Source organism: Leucopleurus acutus, assembly GCF_964270905.1.
Source record: "Leucopleurus acutus genome assembly, chromosome: 7".
Classification (NCBI taxonomy): Eukaryota; Metazoa; Chordata; class Mammalia; order Artiodactyla; family Delphinidae; genus Leucopleurus; species Leucopleurus acutus.
Genome location: NC_139150.1, coordinates 90371976 through 90390408, shown reverse-complemented (window position 1 = coordinate 90390408; position 18433 = coordinate 90371976).

Here is an 18433-nt window from a genome sequence, read left to right as displayed (position 1 = left end):
TCATTTTAGGTTTAGATTCCACATATAAGTGGTATCATGATATTTGTCTTTGACTTACTTCACTCAAAAAGATAAACTTTAGATTCATCCATGTTGATGCAAATGGCATTATTTCATTATTTTTTATGGCCGAGTAATATTTCATTGTGTGTATATATATATATATATATATATATATATATATATATATATATATATATATACACCACATCTTCTTTATCCATTCATCTGTCAATGGACATTTAGGTGGCTTCCATGTCTTGGCTATTGTAAATAGTGCTGCTATGAATATTGGGGTGCATGTATATTTTTCAATTAGAGTTTTCTTCAGATATACGTCTAGGAGTGGAAGTGCAGTGTCATATGGTAACAATATTTTTAGTTTTTTAAGGAACATCCATACTGTACTCAAGGGTTCTTTTTCTCCAAACCTGCTCCAGGATTTATTATTTGTAGACTTTTTAAAGATGGCCATCTCATTACAGGTTTTTTTTTTTTTTTTTTTTTGCAGTACATGGGCCTCTCACTGTTGTGGCCTCTCCCGTTGCGGAGCACAGGCTCCGGACGTGCAGGCTCAGCGGCCATGGCTCACGGGCCCAGCCACTCCGCGGCATGTGGGATCTTCCCGGACCAGGGCACGAACCCATGTCCCCTGCATCAGCAGGCGGACTCTCAACCACTGCACCACCAGGGAAGCCCTCATCACAGTTTTGATTTGCATTCCTCTAGCAATTAGCAATATTGAGCATCTTTTTTTGTGCCTGTTGGTGATCTGTACTTCTTTGGAGAAATGTCTGTTTAGGTCTTCTGCCCATCTTCTGATTGGGTTGGTTTTCGATATTAAGCTGTATGAGCTGTTAGTATACTTTGGAAATTAATCCTTTGTCAGCAGCATCATTTGCAAATATTTTCTCCCAGTCCTTAGTTGTCTTTTCATTTGGTTTCAGGTTTCCTTTGCTGTGCAAAATCTTTTAAGTTTAATTAAGTCCCATTGGTTTATATTTGTTTTTATTTCCATTACTCTAGGTGACAGGTTCAAAATATATTGCTACAATTTATGTCAAAGAGTGTTCTGTCTATATTTTACTCTAGGAATTTTAGAGTATCTAGTCTTATATTTAGGTCTTTAATCCATTTTGAGTTTATTTTTGTGTATGGTGTTAAAGAATGTTCTAAATTCATTTCTTTTATATGTAGCTGTCCATATTTCCCAGCACCATTTATTGAAGATGCTGTTTTTCCTGCCTTGTATAGTCTTGCCTCCTTTGTTGTAGATTAATTGACCATAGGTGCATGGGTTTACTTCTGGGATTTCTATCCTGTTCTATTGATCTATATGTCTGTTTTTGTGCCAGTACCATACTGTTTTGTGCCAGTACCATACTACTGCTTTGTAGTGTAGTCTGAAGTCAGGGAGTGTGATTCTTCCAGCTCTGTTCTTCTTTCTTAAGATTATTTTGGCAATTCTGGGTTTTTTGTGTTTCCATATAAATTTTTAAAAATTTTGTTCTAGTTCTGTGAAAAATGCCATTTGTAATTTGATAGAGATTGCTTTGAATCTGTAGATTGCCTTGGGTAGTATGGTCATTTTGACAATATTTATTCAGGAATTCCCCAGTGCTCCAGTTGTTGGGACTCTGCACTTTCACTGCCAGAGGCCCAGGTTCAATTTCTGGTTGGGGAACTAAGATCCCACAAGCCACGTGGCACAGCCAAAAAACTATAGATAGATAGATAGATAGATAGATAGATAGACAGATTCCTCCAATCCAAGAACATGGTATATCTTTCCATCTGTTTGTGTCAACTCCAGTTTTTTTCATAAGCATCTTATAGATTTTGGAGTATAGAGTTTTTGACTTCTTAGGTAGGTTTATTCCTATGTAATTTATTGTTTTTGATGTAATGGTAAATGGGATTGTTTCCTTAATTTCTCTTTCTGATATTTCATTGTTAGTGTATAGCAATGCAACAGATTTCTGTATATTAATTTTGTATCCTTCAACTTTACCAAAATCATTGATGAGCTCTAGTAGTTGTCTGGTAGCATCTTTAGGATTTTCTGTGTATAGCATCATGTCATCTGCAAAAAAAGACAGTTTTATTTCTTCTTTTCCAATTTAGATTCCTTTTATTATTTTTCTTCTCTGACTGCTGTGCCTATGACTTCCAAAACTATGTTGCATAAAAGTGGCAAGAATAGGCATCCTTGTCTTGTTCCTGATCTTAGAGGAAATACTTTCAGCTTTTCACCATTGGGTATGATGTTATCTGTGGGTTTGTCATATATGGCCTTTATTATGTTGAGGTATTTTCCCTCTATGCCCACTTGCTGAAGAGTTCTTTTTATCATAAATTGATGTGGAATTTCATCAAAAGCTTTTACTGCATCTATTGAGATGATCATATGGTTTTCATTTTTCAATTTGTTAATGTGGTGTATCACATTGTTTGATTTGTGGATATTGAAAGATCCTTGCATCCCTGGGATAAATCCCTCTTCCACAATGTCTTGATTATTGTAGATTTATAGTAAGTCCTGAAATCAGACAGTCTTCTGCCTTTGTTCTTCTGCTTCAATATTGTGTTGGCTCTTCCAGTCTTTTGCTTTCCATATATACTTTAGAATCAATTTTTCAGTATTCACAAAATAGCTGGCTGGTATTTTGGTTGGGATTGCACTGAATCTGTAGATCAAATAGTGAAGAACTGACATCTTGTCAATCTTGAGTCTTCCTGTTCATGAATGTTGAATATCTTACATTTATTCAGATATTCCTTGAGTTTTTTATCAGAGTTTTGTAGTTTTCCTTATACAAATTTTGAACATATTTCTTAGATTCCTAAGGGCTTCATTTTGTTGATTCTAATATAGTGGTCCCCGACCTTTTTGGCACCAGGGACTGGTTTCGTGGAAGACACTTTTTACATGGACGATGGTGGGGGATGATTCAGGTGGTACTGTGAGTGATGGTTCAGGCGGTAATGCGAGCGATGGGGAGTGATGGGGAATGGCAGATGAAGCTTCGCTCCCTCGCCTGCTGCTCACCTCCTGCTGTGCAGCTCAGGTCCTAATAGGCTGTGAACTGCTAATGGTCCACAGCCAGGGGTTTGGGGACCCCTGTTCTAATGTAAATGGCCTTGTATTTTCATTCCAGATTCCAATTATTCATTGCTGGTACGTAGGAAAGCAATAGACTTTTGCTGTTCTTGGAAGAAGTATTTTATAATGTCAACTAGATCCAGTTGATTGATGGTGTTATTCAGATGAAGTATGTCCTTACTGATTATAGAGGTATTGAAGTCTCCAACTATAGTATCGGATTTCTTTATTTTTTTCTTCAAGTTCTATCAATTTTTGCTTCAAGTCTTCTGAACCTGTTTTTAGATTCTTACACATTAGGGATTGTTATGCCTTCTTGGAGAAATGACCCCTTTATCATTATGTAATTATCCCTGTTAATGTTCCTTGTTCTGGAGTCTGCTTTAAACAAAATTAATATCACTACACTAGATTTCTTTTGATTAGTTTTAATGTAGTTTTCTCCATCCCTTTACTTTTTTTTTTTTTTTTTGTCTCCCTAGGTAGTTTATTCCTAGGTATTTTATTCTTTTTGTTGCAATGGTAAAGGGGAGTGTTTCCTTAATTTCTCTTTCATATTTTTCATCATTACTGTATAGGAACGCAGAAGATTTCTGTTCATTAATTTTGTATCCTGCAATTTTACCACATTCATTGATTAGCTCTAGTAGTTTTCTGGTGGCATTTTTAGGATTCTCTATGTATAGTATCATGTCATCTGCAAACAGTGACAGTTTTACTTCTTCTTTTCCTTTTATTTCTTTTTCTTCTCTGATTGCCATGGCTAAGACTTCTAAAACTATGTTGAATAAGAGTGGTGAGAGTGGACATCCTTGTCTCGTTCCTGATCTTAGAGGAAATGCTTTCAGTTTTTCACCATTGAGAATGATGTTTGCTGTGGGTTTGTCGTATATGGCCTTTATTATGTTGAGGTATGTTCCCTCTATGCCCACTTTCTGGAGAGTTTTTATCATAAATGGGTGTTGAATTTTGTCAGAAGCTTTTTCTGCATCTATTGAGATGATCATATGGTTTTTATTCTTCAATTTGTTAATCTGGTTTATCACATTGATTGATTTGCGTATATTGAAGAATCCTTGCATCCCTGGGATAAATCCCACTTGATCATGGTGTATGATCCTTTTAATGTGTTGCTCGATTCTGTTTGCTAGTATTCTGTTGAGGATTTTTGCATCTATATTCATCAGTGATATTGTTCTGTAATTTTTTTTTTTTTGTAGTATCTTTGTCTGGTTTTGGTATCTAGCTGATGGTGGTCTCATAGAATGAGTTTGGGAGTGTTCCTTCCTCTGCAATTTTTTGGAAGAGTTTGAAAAGGATGGGTGTTAGCTCTCCTCTAAATGTTTGATAGAATTCACCTGTGAAGCCATCTGGTTCTGGACTTTTGTTTGTTGGAATATTTTAAATCACAGTTTCAATTTCATTACTTGTGATTGGTCTGTTCATATTTTCTATTTCTTCCTGATTCAGTCTGGGAAGGTTATACCTTTCTAAGAACTTGTCCATTTCTTCCAGATTGTCCATTTTATTGGCATAGAGTTGCTTGTAGTAGTTTCTTAGAATGCTTTGTATTTCTGTGGTGTCTGTTTTAACTTCTCCTTTTTCATTTCCAATTTTATTGATTTGAGTCCTCTCCCTCTGTTTCTTGATGAGTCTGGCTAAAGGTTTATCAATTTTTATCTTCTCAAAGAACCAGCTTTTAGTTTTATTGATCTTTGCTATTGTTTTATTTGTTTCTATTTCATTTATTTCTGCTCTGATCTTTATGATTTCTTTCCTTCTGCTAACTTTGGGTTTTGTTTGCTCTTCTTTCTCTAGTTCCTTTAGGTGTAAGGTTAGATTGTTTATTTGAGATTTGTCTTGTTTCTTGAGGTAGGCTTGTATAGCTATAAACTTCCCTCGTAGAACTGCTTTTGCTGCATCCCATAGGTTTTGGATCCTCGTGTTTTCATTGTCATTTGCCTCTAGGTATTTTTTGATTTCCTCTTTGATTTCTTCAGTGATCTCTTGGTTATTTAGTAGCGTATTGTTTAGCCTCCATGTGTTTGTGTTTTTTATGTTGTTTTCCCTAATCTCATAATGTTGTGGTTGGAAAAGATACCTGATATGATTTCAATTTTTCTTAAATTTACCCAGGCTTGATTTGTGACCCAAGATGTGATCTATCCTGGAGAATGTTCCGCATGCACTTGAGAAGAAAGTGTAACCTGCTGTTTTGGGATGGAATGTTCTATAAATATTAATTAAATCTACCTGGTCTATTGTGTCATTTAAAGCTTGTGTTTCCTTATTAATTTTCTGTCTGGATGATCTGTCCATTGGTGTAAGTGAGGTGTTAAATTCCCCCACTATTATTGCATTACAGTCAATTTCCTCTTTTATAGCTGTTAGCATTTGCCTTATGTATTGTGGTGCTCCTATGTTGGGTGCATATATATATGTGGGTGCAAATATATATAATTGTTACATCTTCCTCTTGGATTGATTCCTTGATCATTATGTAGTGTCCTTCCTAGTCTCTTGTAACATTATTTTAGTCTATTTTATCTGATATGAGTATTGCTACTCCAGCTTTCTTTTGATTTCTATTTTCATGGAATATCTTTTTCCATCCCCTCACTTTCTCTTGTAGACAGCATATATATGGGTCTTGTTTTGTATCCTTTCAGCAAGCCTGTGTCTTTTGTTTGGAGCATTTAATCCACTCACATTTAACGTAATTATCGATATGTATGTTCCTATTACCATTTTCTTAATTGTTTTGGGTTTGTTTTTGTAGACCCTTTTCTTCTGTTGTGTTTCCCACTTAGAGAAGTTCCTTTAGCATTTGTTCTAGAGCTGCTTTGGTGTTGCTGAATTCTCTTAGCTTTTGCTTGTCTGTAAAGTTTTTTATTTCTCTGTCAAAGCTGAATGAGATACTTGCCAGGTAGAGTAATCTTGGTTTTGGGGTTCTTCCCTTTCATCACTTTAAATATATTGTGCCACTCCCTTCTGGCTTGTAGAATTGCTACTGAGAAATCAGCTGTTAACTTTATGGGAGTTCCCTTATGGGAGTTCCCTGTTATTTGTTGTTTTCCCCTTGTTACTTTTAATAATTTTCTTTGCTTTCAATTCTTGTCAATTTGATTACTATGTTGCTAGGCATATTTATCCTTGGGTTTATCCTGCCTGGGACTCTCTGCACTTCCTGGACTTGGTGGCTATTTCCTTTCCCATTTTAGGGAAGTTCTCGACTATAATCTCTTCAAATATTTTCTCGGGTCTCTTCTCTGTCTCTTCTCCTTCTGGAACCACTATAATGCAAATATTGGTGCGTTTATTGTTGTTCCAGAGGTCTCTTAGTCTGTCTTCATTTCTTCTCATTCTTTTTTCTTTATTCTGTTCTGTGACAGTGTTTTCCACCATTCTGTCTTCCAGGTCACTTATCCGTTCTTCTGCCTCAGTTATTCTGCTATTAATTCCCTCTAGTGTATTTTTCATTTTAGTTATTGTATTATTATCTCATTGTTTGTTTGTTCTTGAATTCTTCTAGGTGTTTGTTCTTTAATTCTTCTAGGTCTTTGTTAAACATTTCTTACATCTTCTCCATCTTTGCCTCCATTCTTTATCCGAGGTCCTGGATTGTCTTCACTACCATTATTCTGAATTCTTTTTCTGGAAGATTGTCTCTCTCTACTTCATTTAGTTGTTCTTCTGGTGTTTTATCTTGCTTCTTCATGTGGTATATAGTCCTCTGCCTTTTCAGTTTGTCTGTCTTTTTTGAATGTGGTTTTCATTCCACAAACTGCAGGATTGTAGTTTATTTTGCTTCTGCTGTCTTCCCCCCTGGTGGATGAGGCTATCTAAGAGGCTTGTGCAGGCATCCTGATGGGAGGGACTGGTGGTGGGTAGAGCTGGGTGTTGCTCTGGTGGGCAGAGCTCAGTAAAACGTTAATACACTTGTCTGCTGATGCATGGTCTGAGTTCCCTCCCTGTTGGTTGTTTGGCTTGAGGTGACACAGCACTGGAGCCTTCAGTGTCTTTGGCGGGGCTAATAGCGGACTCCGTGAGGGCTCATGCCAAGGAGTACTCCCTGAACTTCTGCTGCCAGTGTCCTTGTCCCTGCAGTGAGCCACAGCTACCCCTCACCTCTGCAGGAGACCCTCGAAAACTAGCAGGTAGTTCTGGTTCAGTCTTCTGTGGGGTCACTGCTCCTTCCCCCTGGGTCCTGGTTCACACACTACTCTGTGTGTGCTCTCCAAGAATGGAGTCTCTGTCTCCCCGAGTCCTGTCAAAGTCCTGCAATCAAATCCTGCCAACCTTCAAAGTCTGATTCTCTGGGAATTCCTCCTTCTGTTGCCAGACCCCCAGTTTGGGAAGCCTGATGGGGGGCTCAGAACCTTCACTCCAGTGGTTGGACTTCTGTGGTGTAAGTGTTCTCCAGTTTGTGAGTCTCCCACTCAGTGGTTATGGGATTTGATTTTATTGTGATTGCACCCCCTCCTACCATCTCACTCTGGCTTCTCCTTTGTTTTGGATGTGGGGTATCCTTTTTGGTGAGTTCCAGTGTCTTCGTCTTGATGAGTGTTCAGCAGTTAGTTGTGATTCTGGTGCTCTCTCAAGAGAGAGTGAGCGCATGTCCTTCTACTCCACCATCTTGAGCCAATCTCTGAAGTATTTGTCTTTTTGTGACTGGTTTACTTAACTTAGCATAATGTCCTCAAGGTTTACCTATGTTGTAGTGTATGTCAGGATTTCCTTCCATTTTAAGGCTGAATAATATTGTTTTTTATATATATATATACATTTTGCTTACCTATATGTATATATAGATAAAACATTTTGCTTATCCATTCATCTGTCAGTGGACACTTGCATTACTACCACATTTTAGCTGTTGTAAATAATGCTGCTATGTGTCTAGGGTGGGTCTCTTTGAGTTCATTTTACTTGGAGTTTGTTGAGCTTCTTGGATGGTTATATTCATATCTTTTATCAAATTTGGGAAGGTTTTGGCCATTATTTCTTCAAATATTCTCTCTGCCCTGTTGTCTCTCTCCTCTTCTGAAGTCCCACAATGGTATGCTGATCTTCTTGATGGTGTCCCATACGTCCCTCAACTCTGTTCAATTTGCTTCATTCTTTCATCTTTCTGTTCCTCAGACTTGATAATTTTAAATTCACTGATTCTTTTTTCTGCCAGCTCAAATATGCCTTTGAATCCCTGTAGCATATTTTTAATTTCAGTTATTATACTTTTCAGCTCCAGAACTTCATTTTAGATACTTTTTAGGTTTTCTGTCTTTTTACTGATATTATCATTTTCTTCACACATCTTTTTCTTGATTTTCTCCATGTCATTATTTATTTCTTTGATCATCATTAATATAGTTGTTTTAATTTTTTTCTAGTCGTCCACCCTCAGGTCTGGATCAATAACAGAATCTGAATAATAAACCAGTTTGTTGGTTTATTTTTTCCTTTGAATGCACCATACTTTTCTTTCTTTTTATGCCTTGTGATTTCTTTGTTGTTTTTGAAAACTGGACGTTTGGATATAAAAATTTGTTAATTCTGGAGATTCAATTTTCCCCTTTCCCAAGAGTTTGCTGTTTTATTTTTGTCCTGTTTTTATTGTTTTCATTGTTGTAGACTGTCTCTGTGCTGAGGATAAGTCTGAGGTGAAAATTAATCTTCTTGGGTCTTTTCTGAGCTGTACTTTCCCTTGGGCAAACTCCCCTATATATGCAGTTGGTTTTTAATGTCCTGGTCTTTGATGTCTGGCTCCCAAAAGGAGGAGGGAAATGAAGAGGAAAAAAAGGGCGCTAGCTCCTTAAATCTCCAGGAAGCCACTCCAGCTAGAGAAATAGATGCTTATAACAATGGGAAGAGGTTCGATGATAATGGCACCACCTCATTTTCTGCATCTCTGTTATCAGAAGCAACAATAAGTGATCAGAGCACAGATCCCAATATTTGGAGGACAGCATCCTCTTTGCCTAATCTGGTTCCCACAAGCTATGTTCAAGGCAACCCAAAAACATGTGCACAGCTTGCCTGCCCCGCGGCTGGGAATGAGAAATGGGTAACTGCTACTGTGTTCAGAGGTGAAATTGATGGAAGTTAATTGCAATTTACCATACAAATCTTCCATTGGAAGTTGCACACCTTCAGTAGACTCTAGTATAATTACATCTGACAGATTTTGCCATTGTAAATGTTTATGTGGGGAGACAGATTTCTGATATTTTCTACTCTCCCATCTTCCCAATCTTCTCTGCCTTTTGTTGATTACTGTTACAATGATTTATCTTTCTCCATTCTTTTTATTTTTAATATGTGTCAATACTTAAAGTAGGTTTATTTTAGAAAACATGGGTCTTGATTTTTTATCCACTCTGACAATGTCTATTATTATTTTTTTTTTTTTTGCGGTACGCAGGCCTCTCACTGTTGTGGCCTCTCCCGTTGCGGAGCACAGGCTCCAGACGCGCAGGCTCAGCAGCCATGGCTCACGGGCCCAGCCGCTCCACGGCATGTGGGATCTTCCCGGACCGGGGCACGAACCCGTGTCCCCTGCATTGGCAGGCGGACTCTCAACCACTGTGCCACCAGGGAAGCCCCTGACAATGTCTATTTTTAATTGGTGTATCTATACCATTGATTTTTAAAGTGATTATTGATATATTTGGATTAATATCTAACTTTTTTTTTTTTTACGTTTTCTATTCATTGCTCTTCTTCTTTGGTCTTATTATTGTCCTTCACGTTTTTCTTCACTTTGTGGTTTTAATTGAGCATTGTATATTATTCCATTTTCTCTCCTTTCTTATGATATGTATTATATATTTTTTAAAACTTTTTTGAGTGGTTTCCTTAGAGCTTTCAATATACATTTACAACTAACAAGAGTCTACCTTCAAATAACACTATACTGCTTCGCAAGTAGTACAAATACTTTATACTAACAAACATATCTTATTCTCCCTTCCTGTCCCTTGTTTTATTGCTGTTATTTATTTCTCTTACACATACAAAATTATATATGACATACATACACTTAAACACATATAAGCATACTTAAGCTATTATTATATTAAACAAACTGTTAGGTTAATTATGGATAAAAAATACAAGATTTTATTTTACTTTTATTTTTCCTTTCTCTAACACTCTCTTTTCTTTATATAGATCTTAGTTCTGAATTTCATTTTTTTTCCTTCTAAAACATTTCTTGGAAGGTAGGTCTACTTGTGACAAATTACCTCAATTTTTGCTTTTCTGAAAATGATTTCTCCTTCACTTTTCAAGGATCATTTCACAGGGTACAGAATTCTAGGTTAGTGGGTTCTCTCAACATTTAAATATTTCACTCCACTCTCTTCTTGTATGATTACTGAAGAGAATTCAGATGAAATTCTCTTCTTTCCTTCTCTATATATAAGTTATCTTCCTCTGACTTTTTAGAAGATTTTCCTTCATATTTGATTTTCTGTAGTTTTAATATGAAATGTTTAGGGGTAGTTTTTTGGCATTTTCCTGCTTGAGGTTCTCTGAGATTCGTGGATCTGGGTATGATGTCTGACATTAACTTGGGAAAATTCTTGGTCATTATTGCTTCACATATAGCTTCTGTTCTTTTGTCTCTTTCTTCTTTTTCTGGTATTCCCATTACATATATGTTCCTTTTTAGCAGTAGTCACACAGTCCATAGATACTTTGCTCTTCTTTGTCTCTTTTCTCTATGCTTTTGCATTTTAGAAGTTTCTAATAAGATATCCTCTAGCTCAGAGATTCTTTCCTCAGTCATGCCCAGCCTACTAATGAGGCCATCAAAAGCATTTTTCATTTCTGTTACTGTGGTTTTTTAATCTTTAGCATACTTTTTCATTCATAGAATGTCTATATCTCTACTTACATGGCCCATCTGTTCTTTCATGCAGTCTACTTTTTCCATTAGAACTGTGGCATAAGATCATAGACATTATATTTTATATTTAAATTTTTTTTAGCATCTTTATTGGAGTATAATTGCTTTACAATGGTGTGTTTCTGCTGTATAACAAAATGAATCAGCTATACATATACATATATCCCCATATCTCATCCCTCTTTCGCCCCCCTCCCACCTCCCTATGCCACCCCTCTAGTTGGACACAAAGCACCGAGCTGATCTCCCTGTGCTATGCGGCTGCTTCCCACTAGCAATCTATTTTACATTTGGTAGTGTATATATGTCCATGCCACTCTCACTTCATCCCAGCTTAGCCTTCTCCCTCCATATGTCCTCAAGTCCATTCTCTATGGCTCCGTCTTTATTCCTGCCCCTAGGTTCTTCAGGACCATTTTTTTAATTAGATTCCATATATATGGACTCTTGATGAGTCTGGCTAATGGTTTATCAATTTTGTTTATCTTCTCAAAGTACCAGCTTTTAGTTTTATTGATCTTTGCTATCATTTCCTTCATTTCTTTTTCATTTATTTCTGAACTGATCTTTATGATTTCTTTCCTTCCACTAACTTTGCAGTTTTTTTGTTCTTCTTTCTCTAATTTCTTTAGGTGTAAGGTTAGGTTGTTTATTTGAGATGTTTCTTGTTTCTTGAGGTAGGATTGTATTGCTATAAACTTCCCTCTTAGAACTGCTTTTGCTGCATCTCACAGGTTTTGGGTCGTCATGTTTTCATTGACATTTGTTTCTAGGTATTTTTTTATTTCCTCTTTGATTTCTTCAGTGATTTCTTGGTTATTTAGTAATGTATTGTTTAGCCTCCATATGTTTGTATTTTTTACAGATTTTTTTCCTGTTATTGATATCTAGTCTCATAGCATTGAGGTTGGAAAAATACTTGATGCAATTTCAATTTTCTTATATTTATCCAGGATTGATTTGTGACCCAAGATATGATCTATCCTGGAGAATGTTCCATGAGCACTTGAGAAGAAAGTGTATTCTGTTAGTTTTGGATGGAATGTCCTATAAATATCAATTAAGTCCATCTTGTTTAATGTATCATTTAAAGCTTATGTTTCCTTATTTATTTTCATTTTGGATGATCTATTTGGTGAAAATGGGGTGTTAAGTTCTCCTACTATTATTTTGTTACTGTCAGCTTCCCCTTTTATGGCTATTAGCATTTGTCTTTGTATTGAGGTGCTCTTATGTTGGGTTCATAAATATTTACAATTGTTATATCTTCTTCTTGGATTAATGTCTTGATCATTATTTAGTGTCCTTCTTTGTCTCTTGCAATAGTCTTTATTTTAAAGTCTATTTTGTCTGATATGAGAACTGCTACTCCATCTTTCTTTTGATTTCCACTTGCATGGAATATCTTTTTTGATTCCCTCACTTTCAGTCTGTATGTGTCCCTAGGTCTGAAGTGGGTTTCTTTGGTCTTGTTTTTGTATCCATTCAGCCAGTCTATTTCTTTTGTTTGGAGCATTTAATCCACTTCATTTAAGGTAATTATCGATATGCATGTTGCTATTACCATTTTCTTAATTGTTTTGGGTTTGTCTTTTCCTTCTCTTGTTTTTCCTGCCTAGAGAAGTTCCTTTAGAATTTGTTGTAAAGCTGGTTGATTGGTGCTGAATTCTCTTACCTTTTGCTTGTATTTAAATGTTTTAATTTCTCCATTGAATCTGAATGAGATCCTTGCCTGGTAGAGTAATCTTGGTTGTAGGTTCTTACCTTTTGTCACTTTAAATATGTCCTGCCACTCTCTTCTGGCGTGCAGAGTTTCTGCTGAAAGATCAGCTGTTAACCTTATGGGAATTCCCTTGTATGTTATTTATTGATTTTCCCTTGCTGCTTTTAATATTTTTTCTTTGTATTTGATTTGATAGCTTGATTAATATGTCTCTTGGCATGTTTCTCCTTGGATTTACCCTGTATGGGACTCTCTGCACTTCCTGGACTTAATTGACTATTTCCTTTCCCATATTAAGGAAGTTTTCAATTACAATCTCTTCAAATATTTTCTCAGTCCCTCTCTTTTTCTCTTCTTCTTCTGGCACCTCTATAATTCGAATGTTGGTGTGTTTAATGTTGTCCCAGAGGTCTCTGAGACTGTCCTCAATTATTTTCATTCTTTTTTCTTTATTCTGCTCTGTGGTACTTATTTCCACAATTGTATATTCCAGGTCACTTATCCATTCTTCTGCATCAGGTATTGTGCTATTGATTCATCTAGAGAATTTTAAATTTCATTTATTGTATTGTTCTTCATTGTTTGTTTGCTCTTTATTTCTTCTAGGTCCTTGTTAAACATTTCTTGTATTTTCTGCATTCTATATCCAAGATTTTGGATCATCTTTACTATCATTACTCTGAATTCTTTTTCAGGTAGACTGCCTATTTCCTCCTCATTTGTTTGGTCTGTTGGGTTTATACTTTGCTCCTTCATCTGCTGTGTATTTGTTTCTTCTCAGTTTGTTTTTTTTTGTGTGTTTTTTTCTTTCTGTTTTTTTGCGGAATGCGGGCCTCTCACTGTTGTGGCCTCTCCCATTGTGGAGCACAGGCTCTGGACGCACAGGCTCAGCGGCCATGGCTCATGGGCCCAGCTGCTCCATGGCATGTGGGATCTTCCCAGACCGGGGCACGAACCTGTGTCCCTTGCATCAGCAGGCGGACGCTCAAGCACTGTGTCACCAGGGAAGTCTGGTTAAATTTGTTTAACTTACTGCGTTTGGGGTCTCCTGCTGCAGGTTTGTAGTTCCCACTGTTTTTGGTGTCTGCCCCCAGTGAGTAAAACTGGTTCAGTGGGTTGTGTAAGCTTCCTGGTGGAGGGGACTGGTGCCTGTCTTCTGGTGGATGAGGCTGTATCTTTTCCTTCTGGTGGGCAGGACCACATCTTGTGGTGTGTTTTGGGGTGTCTGTGAACTTAATATGATTTTAGGCAGCGTCTCTTCTAATGGGTGGTGTTGTGTTCCTATGTTGCTAGTTGTTTGGCATGGGGTGTCCAGCACTGTAGCTTGCTGGTCATTGAGTGGAGCTGGGTCTTAGTGTTGAGATGGAGATCTCTGGAAGAGCTTTTGCCATTTGATATTATGGGGGGCTGGGAGGTCTGTGGTGGACCAGTGTCCTGAACTCGGCTCTTCCATCTATCAGGCTCAGGCCTGACACCTGGCTGGGGCACCAAGACTCTGTCAGCCACACGGCTTATAAGAAAATAGAGGGAAAATAAAAGAAAGAAAGAAGAAATAAATAAAATACAATAAAGTTATTGAAATTAAAAAGTATTAAAAATTAAAAAATTAGAAAGTAATAAAAAAAGAAAGTAAGAAGAAAGAGAGCAGCCAAACCAAAAAAACACATCCACCAAGTATAACAAGTGCTAAAATCTGTACTTAAAAAAGAAGAAAAACCAGACAGACAGAACCCTAGGAGAAATGGTAAAAGCAAAGCTGTACAGACAAAATCTCTCAGAGAAGCATATACACACACACACTCACAAAAAGAGAAAAGGAAAAATATGTGTGTGTATATATATATATATATATATATTTAGGAAGAGAGCAACCAAATCAATAAACAAACCTAACAATGATAATAAGCTCTAAATACTAAACTAAGATAAATATAAAACCAGAAACAAATTAGATGCAGAAAGCAAACCCCAAGTCTACAGTTGCTCCCAAAGTCCACCATCTCAATTTTGGGATGATTCATTTTCTATTCAGGTATTCCATAGATGCTGAGTACATCAAGTTGATTGTGGAGATTTAATCCACTGCTCCTGAGGCTGCTGGGAGAAATTTCCCTTTCTCTTCTTTGTTTGCACAGCTCCTGTGTTTCAGCTTTGGATTTGGCCTTGCCTCTCTGTGTAGGTCACATGAGGGCATCTGTTCCCCTCTCAGACAGTACGGGGTTAAAGTAGCAGCTAATTAGGGGGCCATGGGTCACTCAGGCCGGAGGGAGGAAGGGGTACGGAATGCAGAGCGATCCTGCGACAGCAGAGGCCAGCGTGACGTTGCAACAGCCTGAGGTGCACTGTGTTTTCTCCTGGGGAAGTTGTCCCTGGACCCAGGACCCTGGCCATGGCAGGCTGCACAGGTTCCTGGGAGGGGAAGTGTGGATAGTGACCTGCACTTGCACACAGGCTTCTTGGTGTCTGCAGCAGCAGCCTTAGTGTTTCATGCCAGTCTCCAGTGTCCACGCTGATAGCTGTGGCTCATGTCTGTCTCTGAAGCTAATTTAGGCAGTGCTCTGAATCTCTTCTCCTCACACACCCTGAAACAATGGTCTCTTGCCTCTCTAGCAGGTCCAGACTTTTACCCCCAACTCCCTCCTGGCTAGCTGTGGTGCACTAGCCCTCTTCAGGCTGTGTTCACACAGCCAACCCCAGTCCTCTCCCTGGGATCTGACCTCTGAAGCCCGAGCCTCAGCTCCCAGCCTCCACCCACCCTGGCGGGGGAGCAGACTCTCAGGCTGGTGATTGCTGGTCAGCACCGATCCTCTGTGTGGGAATCTCTCCACTTTTCTCTCTGCACCCCTCTTGCTATGCTGTCATCCATGGCTCTGAAGCTTCCCCCGGTCCACCCCCTGTCTCCACCAGTGAAGGGGCTTCCTAGTATGTGGAAACATTTCCTCCTTCACATCTCCCTCCCAGAGATGCAGGTCCCATCCCTATTCTTTTGTCTCTGTTTTTTCTTTTGGCTTACCCCAGTATGTGGGGGAGTTTCTTGCCTTTGGGGAAATCTGAGGTTTTCTGCCAGCATTCAGTAGGTGTTCTGTACGAGTTGTTCCACATGTAGATGTATTTTTGATGTATTTGTAGGGAGGAAGGTGATCTCCACATCTTACTCCTCCACCATCTTATTATTTTTTATTTTTTGGTACACGGGCCTCTCATTGTTGTGACCTCTCCCATTGCAGAGCACAGGCTCCGGACGTGTAGGCTCAGTGGCCATGGCTCACAGGCCCAGCCACTCCACGGCATATGGGATCTTCCCAGACCAGGGCATGAACCCGTGTCCCCTGCATCAGCAGGTGGACTCTCAACCACTGCACCATCAGGGAAGCCCCTCCACCATCTTGAAGGTCCCCCCTGATCATAGTTATTTTAAATTTCAGGTCTGATAGTGCCAACATCCCTGCCACATCTGAGTCTGGTTCTCATGCTTGCTTTTTCTCTTCAAACTGTTTTCTCCCTTTTAGTATAATTTGTACCTTTTTCTTGATAGCTGAACATCATGTACTGAGTAAAAGGAAGTGTGGTAAATAAGCCGTTAATATTGTGGTGGCAACGTGTGGGGAATGGAAAGCATTCTGTAGTGTTATAATTAGGTCTCAGTCTTTTAGTGACCCTGTGCCCTTTGACTGTGAACTTTACAAATGTTTCTCAGTGTTTCCTCCCTTAGATGGGAAAGGATGGCTAGTGTGGACAGGAGTTGGGTATTTTCTTTCCTCATGTGGAAGGGTAGAGAGGGCTGAGGTTGGTATTTGCTATCCCCTGATGTGGTTAAGCTCTGAAAAAATACCATTTAGGCTGTGGTAAGAGTTTCTCTGGAGGGCAGGCCTTGTTAAGAAGAACAAAATGCTCTGGCAAGTTTCAAAATTGTTCCTTTTCCCTTCTCCTACTAGAAGGATGAGGGGCTTTTTCTCTGATATGTATTGTGAGAATTTGGTTAGGTTTCTGGAGATAAACTCACAAATTTGTGGGAGTCTCCTTTTGACTGAGTCCCACTGGATTTTTTAACTCTCAAACTTGTCCACACTGCATTTCCAGCAATTCATCAATTATAGTTTAGGTTTTCCTACATGTGTACTGGTTCCCATAGAAGTTTCTCCTTGTGGGTTTCTGCTCTGGTAAGTTGTGATAATTTGTTTCTCCAATTGCCTGTCTGTCTCTTCAATTTGGGGGATAATGGTTTGCCCTGTGACCTCATTTCTCTGGAAGATCCAATAATAGTTTTTATTATTCAGTATGTTCAGCTTTTTATTTATTATTAGGACAAAGTGATGACTTCCAAACTCTTTACATGCCAGATCAAAAACAGAAAGCCTCTGCTGTTGTTTTTTGTTTGTTCCTGTGTACATAAGGTGTCTTTTTTCCTTAGTCAACTTTTCAGAGTTTCTATTGTCACTAGTTTTAAGAAATGTACTTATGATATGTTTTGGCATATTTTCTTCTTCTTCAGGTTTGTGAGGTTCTTGAATCTATGGGTATATAGAGTTCACCAAATTGGGGGAAATTTGACCATTATTTCTTTAAATATTTTTGCTTGTCCCCCCCTTTGGGGATGCTAAATATTTGTATGTTAAGGATGCCTGAAACTGTCTTGCTGCTCACTGATGCTCTGGTGTCTATTTTTTGTGTCCATTTTCTGAGATTACTTTTGGAAAGTTTCCATTGCTATGATTTTTAGTTCAGTATTTCTTCCTCAATGTAGGAGGAAGTGAGTGTGTATGTGTAGGAGGAAGGCCATAGAGGAACGTGCTACTCATTACATCAAATCTTTAGTACATATCATTAACATGATTTATCATTGTTAATGTTAACCTTGATCATATGGCTGAGTCCCCAAGTAACTTAGAACACCATTTTGTGCTGTACGTCCTCTGTTTAGAGACAGGAAGAGCTATAAACAAATACTGAACTATAGTTTCTTATTTTGCAGAAGAGTAGATTAGCCATTCTGTACTTCCTATGTATTCTAGAGAGAGAATATGGAAATATATTGTGGATAATGGGAGCTGTGTTTCTCACTGTCAGAAAAGGGAGTTACAAATATGGAAAGGGAAGTGAGCATAAACATTTTCATTTTGGATATGAATTGGGGGTATTAAAATGAACTCATGTTTTTAAATATATAGATACTGAAACAGATCACATGTGCATGTACATGATGTTTTGAATGTTTATGGGAATGTATATATAGTTATTCACTTATTTATTAGTTCTTTCCCTGATACAGACAAGAAATTATAATATTTCAATAGCAATGTATACACAGCACCCAGATCTTGGTTTCTAATATTATCCTCTTCTATAAATAAATATGATATTATATTCTTCTATTAGATTATCCTCATCTTCATGTATCCTTTATGACAGTGCTAACTTGGGGCTAGGAAAAGGAAAATGAACTTGGAACGCCTTGTGGCAGAAAATAAGAAGTACTCAAAAAAAAATGGGAATACATCCAAAGGACATAGGCGTTAGCCTGAAGGGATGCCCACTTGTCTAATATGGGATAATTTGAGCATCAAAATAAATAATGGGAGATGAAGGGAAGATGGCGGAAGAGTAAGACGTGGAGATCACCTTCCTCCCCACAGATACAACAGAAATACATCTACACGTGGAACAACTCCTACAGAACACCTACTGAATGCTGGCAGAA